We start from the raw sequence: 10,486 nt of genomic DNA, 5'->3' as shown, positions 1-10,486 counted from the left end.
GTCTTGGACGGGTTCTCATTTTTCTATAGATTGGCCCTGAAGGAGCTGACGGGCCTCACAGGCCAAGGAGAACTTTGCTGTACAAAGATCAAAAAGGATCCATTATAACATTAAAAATTTGAAAAGGATACTATGATTGGATATTTTTTCTAATAAAAAACAACAATGCACATTTTATGGAGCTAATGATTTCATGTGTAGTAATAAACTCAGCGGTATTTTAAGGTTTAATAGAAATTGCACAGTTACTAATTGGCTAGCATATATTTCCCCCTGCCTTTGGAAATTAAAGTTTTTGCTTTTGATGAAATAAAAATTATTTAAGTACAATTTCATCCTCGAAAAGTTAAAGTTTTGTTGTTTTGTAGCACTGTGAAATTTCTTATATAACATATGGTTAGTTCAAAATATACATTGCTATCATTCATAAGACATTTATAAATAATGGATTATAAAGTTCCACATATGGTATTTGACTCAGAAAAAAAGGATGCATAGAACAGTTTCTTTATAAGATCTTCTCATCTTGTTATGGTTTCTCTCCTACTCATAGGAATCTAATACTCTCAGCCTAATAACAGGAGAAGCAAAAACTTCAAGGCTCTATGACAGTGAGATAAGGCAAGAACATGTAATTTTCAGAGAGACTGCCATTCCTGCCACCATCCTCTGGCTAGGCAATGCCATCTGGGGGTTTCAGATATGGTTTTCTGTAGTGGATTACCCTTGGGTTACTGCCAGGAGCAAAGCAGTTGTAAGAATGCAACTTCCTAAAAGCATTTGCAACCAAGGGAGAAAACAAGTTTCTGCCCCAGTTTTTTGCTAATTTTGTAAGCAACCATAAAAAAAAAAAAAAAAAGAGGGAGAGAGAGAAAAAAAACCCCTAAGAACGATATGCGTTTACATTTGTGTAAGGCAAAGAATGAAAGTAAAAGCTAACCATGCATAAGGTACCTCACTCAAGAAGTCTAGTCCTAGACTGAATTATGAAGGAAAGAAACCCTGACTTCCTGCCTTCTTGCCCCATTTGCTCTCAGAAAAGTAGCTGATAAACTAATTTATACTAAGTTATAAATGACTAATAAATGTTAATGGATTATCTTTCGCAGGAGTATTTGCTTTAGAGCAGGGAAGAAAGAGTCTTTGCCAAAGAGCTGAAAGTTTTAGTGGTAGAATTTCAGCAGAGCCCAAAACTCATCCACAAACTGTTCCATCTTAAGAGAAGAGAGAGTTGTCTGTACTTACTAGTTCCTTTTTATCTTCTCTCATTTCTCTCTCTCTCTCTTAACTTTTTGTTTTTGTTTTGGAATAATTTCAGGTTTACAGAAAAGTTGCAAAGATAATATAGAGAGTTCCCATGTATCTCTCACCCAGTTACTCCCAATGTTAACATTTTATATTACTATGGTACATTTGTCAAAATAAAGAAACTAACATTGGAACATTCCTATTCGCTGCACTCCAGACTTTATTAGGGTTTCATCAGTTTTTCCACTAACGTACTTTTTCTGTTTGCTCCAATCCAGGACACCACACTGCATATAGCCCATTCTTTTTTATTCCCAATCTAATCTTTTATCCCCAGAATTCCACACGTAAGTCTGGTTATGTTACTTCTTTATTCAAACACCCTGATGGCTTCCTTCTCACTCAAAGCAGAATCCAAAGCCATTACCAAGACTACAAAGCACTACATGATCTGCCCCCTCCTCCAGCTCTCTGTCTTAACTGCCCACCAGCTCTCTCCCATTTATCCCATTCCAGCCACCCTGGCCTCGCTCTTCCTTCGACCTTCCAAGCGTGTTTTGCCTCAGGGGCTTGTACTTGCTATGGCCTCTCCTTGGAATGTTTTGCCCCTAGGTATCTTCCTGGTTTGTCAAGAAGAGAGGTAAGGTTGAATGAGCAGGGTGGGGTGACCAACTCCTCCAGGTTTGCCAGGGACTATCCTGATTCTAAAACTGAAAAGCCAGGCTTCCCTGGTGGCGCAGTGGTTAAGAATCTGCCTGCCAATGCAGGGGACATGGGTTCGAGCCCTGGTCCGGGAAGATCCCACGTGCCACGGAGCAACTAAGCCCGTGCATCACAACTACTGAGCCTGCGCTCTGGAGCCCGCGAGCCACAACTACTGAAGCCCGTGCACCTAGAGCCTGTGCTCCACAACAAGAAAAGCCACTGCAGTGAGAAGCCTGTGCGCTGCAATGATGAGTAGCCCCAGCTCGCCGCAACTAGAGAAAGTCCGCGCGCCGCAATGAAGACCCAACCCAATGCAGCCAAAAAATTTTTTTAAAAACCCTGAAAAGCCATGTACCCTGGGAACCCCCTCAGTTCCTGGCAAACTAGGACAGCTGGTCACCTAGCAGGGGTAGGTTTGTGTAGGGGATTTGCCAACATTCAATATGGAGGCTAGAGAAGACCTCATGGACAAGGAGACATTTGGGCAAAGGCTTGATGGAGGCGGGGGACTGAGTTTGCCATTCCTTATTGTTGTATGGTTCCTGGGGGCCTGTCTACAGATCCCATTGAGCACAGATAAAGAAAACCCCAACGTTTGTCAAAAAATACATTAAAAAATTTTTTCTTAAATGATACAAATGAATTAATTTTACTACAAAATTTTATTACAAAATTACTTATTTACAAAAATTTGTGGCTACCAAAGGAGAAGGGGAGAGGGGGGAGGGATAAATTAGGAGTTTGGAATTAACAGATACACACCACTATATACAAAATAGATAAACAACAAGAACCTACTGTATAGCATAGGGAACTATCTTCAATATCTTGTAATAACCTATAATAGAAAAGGATCTGAAAAAGAATATATGTCCCATGTATATCATATATATATATAACTGAATTACTTTGCTGTACACCAGAAACTAACACAATATTGTAAATCAACTATGCTTCAATTTAAAAACAAAAAGAAAAAAATGTTTTTTCCTTCCATTTTTCTTGAGATATAATTGACAAATGGGACTGTATAAGTGTAAGGTGTACAGCATATGATTTGACTTACATACATCATGAAACGATGGTACAAAATTCCAGGTGTAAGATAAATAATTACTAGAGATGTAATGTACAACATGATTAATATAATGAACACCACTGTATCTTATATATGAAATTCGTTAACAGAATAAATCCTAAGAGTTCTCATCACAAGGAAAAATATTCTTTTTCTTTTATTTTGTATCTATAGGAATGATGGATGTTCATTAAACTTATTGTAGTAATCATTTAAAATGTCATTTTTAATAATTGCACTCTCAGATTTTATGAGATCTACAAAGAGTAGCCAAAGAGGCTTTGGAGCCCAGAAAATTTGGAGCCTTGGCTCTGCTATGTGACCTTGAACAAGTTATTTCATCTCTCAAAGCCTGATTTTTCTCACTTGTGAAATGAGGGTTATAAAAACCTCAAGGGTTACTGTAAAGATTAAAAGAGTTAATATGTCTAAGGTGCTTTGAACCATTCTGGCACATAAACACTCAATTATAATCCATTATTGTTGTTCTTTTCTCCCCATGTTTTTGGTGGGGCATCGATACTCAATGTAAGTGCTGTTGTGTGCAGGACACAGGGATATAATCAAGGGCTATGGAAAAGGAGTTAGGGAGAAAGAAGGCCACAAAGAAGGGGATCACAAAAGATGAGTTAATTCAGGTACTTATTTTTAAATGATTTTTGAGATAATTGCAAAAATTTACATGCAGGTATAAGGAATAATTTAGAGACATTGGGTATACCCTTCACTCAGCTTCCCTCAGCAGTAACATCTCACATTACTACAGCACAATATCACAACCAGGAAATGCATAGTAGGTACTCCTCATTCTGTTACTGAAACTAAGACCGTCATCTTCATGGAATTGAACAACTAGTGCTTCCTCCTTGAGGGTGGAGAGCCGGAGGAGTGTAGGCCCATGGTCCTTATCACGTCAATGATGGACTATTGCTGTGGGCACGTCACCTTGCTCTCTGCTCCAATCCACTGTAAACCACAGCCTGTGCTTCTGATAGGATCACTTCTTAGCAGTGTTCTCTTTGGCCTTAAGCATAGTCAAACTTACGGCTTACTGAATGTTTATTATGGCCGCAGCCTCTGTGCTAAATATTTTTCATGCATTATCTCCACCTTTACAAGAGCCCTAGGTGATAATATTGTCCCCATTTCATAGATGATGAAACTGAGGTCTCGTATGGTTAAGCAGCTGGCCCGGGTCATATATCTAGGAAGTAGGAGAGCTGGGATTAAAATGCAGACCACCTGATTCCAAAGCTATGCTCACCAACCCACTTCCTCCTCACATTCATGGCAGAGTACAGAGGAAAGGGACAGGATTGACAGGTATTTTCTTGCCTTCCTCAGTGAATTCACAATTGAGTTGGGGTGGGGCAGAATATAAAAACATAAATGATAGTACAAGGCAGGATATGTAAAGCACTAATCCAGGGTGATCTAGGCACCCAGGGGCAGGGCAGCTGGGAAAAGCCTTCTGAAGGAAGTAGATGAGGGGAATGGGCTGGGCCTTGGGTGTGAAGAGGCCTTGTCTGGCAGAGCTCACACTGTTATGACAGTTATATCTGGTTTCACCCCACCTTCCCCTGTCTCCCTCCTGACCTTAACCAAACGGATCTGTGGTAGACTGACTTCAGAATACATAATAATCGTAATAGCTGGCCTGTACAGAGTGCTCACATTGGGCTAGTCACTGTTTTAAGTGCTTTATATATGGTAACTCATTTAATCTTCACACGAACCTAGAGCATAGGTACTATTATTAGCCCCATTTTACAGATGAGGCTATTGAGGCACAGAGAGGTCAAGTAACTTGCCCAAGGTCACCCAGTCAGTAAGTGAAAGCCAGGATCTGAACCCAGGCGGTTTGGGTCTAGACTCCCCACTTTGGAGTCTACTCCTGCCCTCTACTTCGCAAGTCCTTTGTACACATCTCTATAAAATCTCACCCAGTCAAAACTCAAGTTAAATAGCACAACACCCATCACCCAAAGGGGAGCAAGCACTTTCTGAGCAACAAACTTCTGTGACTGGCCCTGGGCCCAGTGATTCACATTTCATTTTCACTACAGTCCTGCAAGGTTTGTATACATGAGGAAATTAAGCTTCAGAGATTTTTCTTTTTTTTTTTTTTTGCCTGGCCCATCTTGGGGCCAGATATTCTTTTTTTTTTTTTTTAATAAATTTATTTATTTATTTATATTTATTTTTGGCTGTGTTGGGTCTTCGTTTCTGTGCGAGGGCTTTCTCCAGTTGCGGCAAGCAGGGGCCACTCTTCATCGCGGTGCTCAGGCCTCTCACCGTCCCGGCCTCTCCCGTTGCGGAGCACAGGCTCCAGACGCGCAGGCTCAGTAGCTGTGGCTCACGGGCCTAGTTGCTCCGCGGCATGTGGGATCTTCCCAGACCAGGGCTCGAACCTGTGTCCCCTGCATTGGCAGGCGGATTCTCAACCACTGAACCACCAGGGAAGCCCCAGCTTCAGAGATATTAAGTAACTTGCTCAAAGGCTGAGATTCCCACCCGAAACCTATGTCCTCCTCTGTATGTAGCTCATGTTTCAAATCCCTCTTTCTCTGGGGCCTTCCTCTTCCCATCACCCAGCAGCCACGCATCAGGCCCTGCTCTGCGCCGGCCACACGCATTCTGCACCTATTTAGAAATTTGCACACATGGCCTTAATGATTTTCTCAGCAATACTCCTCTCCAGGCAAGAGTGGTGCAAGTGTCAGGAGACACGGGGCCTGCTTTGTAAGGCTTATAACATCCTAAGATTCCAGATCTGGAAAGTACCCAGAGATAATCAGACCCACTACTCACCCCAGGGAGAGTCTCCTTCTACAGTGATCCCTGATCATTTATTCATTCAGCAATAAATGCCTACTATGTGCCAAGCATGTCCTGAGTGATGGGGATATGGCAACAAACAGGACAGGCAAATCCCTCATTTCCAGGAAGTTCCATTCCGGTTAGGGGAGACTGCCAATAAACATGATTAAAAAGTCAAATATATAGGATGTTGATATATGGTACGGAGAAAAAATTTTAAAATAAAAGTTAAAGTATGGAAGGGGAAGGTAAAGAATGGGGTATGTGTGTGTGTGTGTGAGAGAGAGAGAGAGACAGCCAGCCAGACAGACAGACAGACAGAGAGGCAGAGAGAAAGAAAGAGAAAGAGAGAGCTTGGGTTGGCCAGTGGTAACCTCTCAGAGAAGGATTTCTCCCTCAAAGTCCATCAGCCACTATTTGCTTGAATATGTCAGCTACAGAAAAGTCATTCCCTAAAAGGCAATCGTTCCATTTTAAGCAAGCTCTGCTTGTTCTGCAGTTTATCATGTCTTCTCCCAGTGACTTCTGCTCTTCATCCTGAGTTCTGCCTTCAGTAGCTGTACCCAGCAATCCTAACCCCCTCTCCCAGGGCAGACCACCCTCCACCTGTTGGAGGACATCTGTTTCCTTTCAGTAGTTCCCCATAACCCTAACAGCCTCAGTTCTTTCAGCTGGTTCCTGAATGACATGGTTTCAATACCTATCACCCTGGTGGTTGCCCTCCTTTGAATGCCCTTTATCTCAAGAACAGAACATTTCCCTCTATGGTGAGTTGATCAGTGCAGAATATTCCAGGTTATTGCTCCCTGGATATAGACCCAGTACTACACAAAAACAAAATGAAACATGTTTTTAAGCTTTATCCTAATCAGAGCTCAGTCTCCACTGGGGGAAGCCAGTCTAGAATCGTCAGAACCTGGAAGCTAGGGGGACATCCGGGGGCTAGTAGAGGGGAAGCCTTTTTTTCTAGTGGGCTTATATCCAGTCGGGGTTTCTAGAAGGAGGCAAGAGGGGGAGTCCAAGATGAAGAGAGGCAGGATGAGGAAGATCCTGTGCTTGTCAGTGGACAGAGGTCCTGGCCCGTAGGTAGGCACAGCATCTCAGGAAGCGTGAAGACAAATAGCTTATTGTAGTTTTTGACTTGTCTACTTAACTTCTTTTCTTAGGGTGAGGTAAAACATCTTTTTATCTGTTTAAGAGCAAGTGATATTTCTTTCAAACATCCTTTGCAAAACTTTCAATTAGTTTACGGGTCTCTTCCTTGTTGATTTCTAGAAGACCTTTATACAGCAAGGAAATTAACCCTTTGTGTTGTATGGTACAACTACATTTACCAACTTTTCATTTGTTTGTTCACTTTATGGTCATTTTTATTTCTAGGTAGAAAAGTTTTATGTTTTCAGTAGTCAAATGTATCAATCTTTTCACTTGGGGCTTTTTTTCTTCTCCGTCTCCTCCTCCTTCTTTACATATGTCATTTTAAAAAGCCTTCTCCATTCTGTTATTATAAAAATAATCTCCCATGTCATGTTCAACTATTTTTATTATTTCACTTTTTACATTTAAATCTTTGATCCATCTGCACTTTGTTCTGGTGCACCATTTATTTTTCATTTACTGTGCGTGCCAGACATGGTGTTCAGCATTTTACATACATTATCTTATTTAATAATCAGAATTATGGCAACCTCTATTTTACTAATAAGGACATTGAAGCTTAGAAACGCAAACTCAGCCAAGATCTTACATCTAGTGAGTGTCATAATAGAACTCAAGTTAGCCTGAGTTCAATTTTTATGCTTTTCACTATAATATTTATAAAAGTAGCATTCTATGTTGTTTGGAAATCCCCAACTTCATGGCTGCTATTTTAGGAAAAATAGTTGATGAGTATGTGGTGACAACTAACCATTCCATGAGACGTAAAGAACCAGGAAGATGCATTGAGGAGGGGCTACTAGATGTCAATTAGCCAAAGTCGTTCTCTAGCTGGGCAACTGACTCATGCTCCAGACTGGAAGCTGACGATTCAAATACTTCTCCCAGCAAAATTATGGATGATTCGATTACATTACACCAGAGTAAACAGAACTGTGACTATTAAATCTTTGAATGTAAGAGTCTCTTGAACCTCCTTTCTCATGGAACAGCATAGATTCCAAAGTTTGGATTGGGTTCAGCCTGCAAGTAGAGCATAATTATTGGATTTGATTGATTCTTAGATACACATCTTTTCACATTTAACATCTCTGAGATTAGGATGCCTCTTCTGATCAGTGGTGTCTTATAATTGTTGTTGGCCAGGTGACAGACAATACGTAGCAGTGGCCACCTGCATTTGTGCCAACCTGCTTTATATTTCTCATGGTACAAATGGACAACAGCAACTCATCAACTTTTCATTCAACAAACCATTTAAGGACCATTTCAGGAAGGAATATAATCTTGGTTGTTTTCTGGACTCTTCTGTTGACACCTTCTGAAAAGAATCAAGAAAGGAGCTGTATTAAAACTTGGGGGTAGGGGCTGGAGTCATTGGCTTGGGAAAAAAACATCCTCCAAAGACCTTTTTTTTAAAAAAAATTTTTATTTATTTATTTATTTTGGGCTGCGTTGGGTCTTTGCTGATGCTCGCAGACTTTCTCTAGTTGCGGAGAGCGGGGGTCTTCGTTGTGGTGCGCAGGCTTCTCATTGCTGTGGCTTCTCTTGTTGCGGAGCACAGGCTCTAGGCGCACAGGCTTCAGTAGTTGTGGCATGTGGGCTCAGTAGTTGTCGCACATGGGCTTAGTTGCTCCGCGGGATGTGGGATCTTCCTGGACCAGAGATCGAACCCGTGTCCCCTGCATTGGCAGGCGATTCTTAACCACTGTGCCACCAGGGAAGGCCTCAAAGAACTGTTTAAAGAAATCCTGCATAACTGACACCCCTGCTGGCACAAAGGATGATTGTGTTTGGAAAAACAGGACATATATACCCAACTCTGAAGTGAAATGCATTTCGAAGATTGGACTCTGAATGAGAAGTCTGGGGAATACTTTAACCTATTTATTTCTCTTATGTGTTCCTTTCATATTGTGCACAATTGATGTGATAAAATCTATGTCTATTAAACTTTTTTTAGCAATTAATTAAAATAGCTAATTTAAACATCAGCAATGGTGACTTCAACCTATACCCCTGGCTCTGTATTGATTGAAGTAATCTGTTGAACAATCTCAGAAGAGCTGTGCAAATCAATGATCACTTCTGGACTCTCATCTTTTGTTTGTTTGTGCTTGTTTTTGGCTACGTGGCTTGCGGGATCTTAGCTCCCCTACTAGGGATTGAACCCGGGCCCTCGGCAGTGAAAGCATAGATTCCTAACCACTGGACCGCCAAGGAATTCCCTGGACTCTCTTCTGAAAGCAATCCCAAGTCCTAGGACCTTCAGCACAGGGAATTTTTCTTGTAGTAATTCTCAGGGTCTTAGTGGAACACCAAGGCCTTTCACTTTGAGGTTCTTTTCCTTTGTGCCTCTAATAAAGATGCCCACACCTTCCGCAGGGGTTTCGTTTCCATTGCAGCTGGTTAATGCGACTCTGATTCTGTGAATCCCTCTCTTTGGCTCCGAGGATGTCTTTCCAGTATCCTTAAAAACTTCCTCACTAACTGTTCCTGCACACGAGCTAACAGCTGAGGGTCAGGAGGTGCTGCAGCCACTGCATCTTCCTCAAAGAGCTAGTAAAGTTTAAAAAGTTCCTTCAATCATTATAAAATAAAATGCTAAGTAATATGAAAGCATTGTGTCCTAGTTTAATTGATGCATTCCCTCCTCCTTTCTCAGTGGTACGAAGCCACTGGTGCATCTTGCAATCAATGGCCTCTCAAATTAGATGAAATATGGTAGTTTCAGCTTGGGAGGGGTATGGGTCAGGGAGCCAGTTAGACAACGAAGTACATGAGGTCATTTTGTTGTCGTTGCATATTTATCATTTTGAACGAATCTATAGGAGACTGACTGTATCAATAGATCTAATTAATCTCCTAGGTTTTGTCTTACACACTTAAGCTGGGTGTTCCTGATGGTACTTTCTTTTGTAATCAGAGTATAGGATTTTACCATGGTCCTTTAAAAACTTTGTCTTTTTGGCTCTGGTCTGTTGTTCTCATCTGCCAAGATCATTCTGGATCATTATTCTCTTATTTACAGTTTTAGCTATCCCTCCCTCTAGCTTTCTGCCATGTGTAAATTTGATAAGCCCAACCTCTAGATTTTTATCCAAGTCACTAATAAAAATGTTGAGCAGTTGTGGGACAACTTTGTAGAGCCATGGCAGCCATTAGTGATTCCCTCAGGTTGGCATGAACCACAGATTGACTCTTTCTGGACATGGCATTTTACCCAGCTGCAACTCCATGCATCTGAGATATAGCGCAGTTGGTAGGCACCCAAGTTTTGATCTCAGAGTTGATCCCTCAACCCTAGCTCCACCATATCCTTGCTATATGACCCTGGGCAAGTTACCTGATGAATCTCTGCTTAGTTTCCTCATCTGTAAAATGGGACAATTCTTTTTACTTTATAGGAATGGGTAGATGTTTAAATTAATTAGTACTCACAAAACACTTAGTAGAGTTCCTGACATAAAGTAGGCT

At 41.3% G+C, this 10,486-nt stretch overlaps 1 pseudogene; it reads right to left on the bottom strand.

Moving 5' to 3' along the window:
• Positions 1-8,993: 8,993 nt before the first annotated feature.
• Positions 8,994-10,248, bottom strand: LOC114236628 (40S ribosomal protein S20-like; annotated as a pseudogene).
• Positions 10,249-10,486: the final 238 nt, after the last annotated feature.

This window comes from Balaenoptera acutorostrata, chromosome 17, assembly GCF_949987535.1.
Source record: "Balaenoptera acutorostrata chromosome 17, mBalAcu1.1, whole genome shotgun sequence".
In the NCBI taxonomy this organism is placed as follows: Eukaryota; Metazoa; Chordata; class Mammalia; order Artiodactyla; family Balaenopteridae; genus Balaenoptera; species Balaenoptera acutorostrata.
Note: the sequence above shows the minus strand (reverse complement) of the source record. Positions and strands in the feature narration are given on the sequence as shown.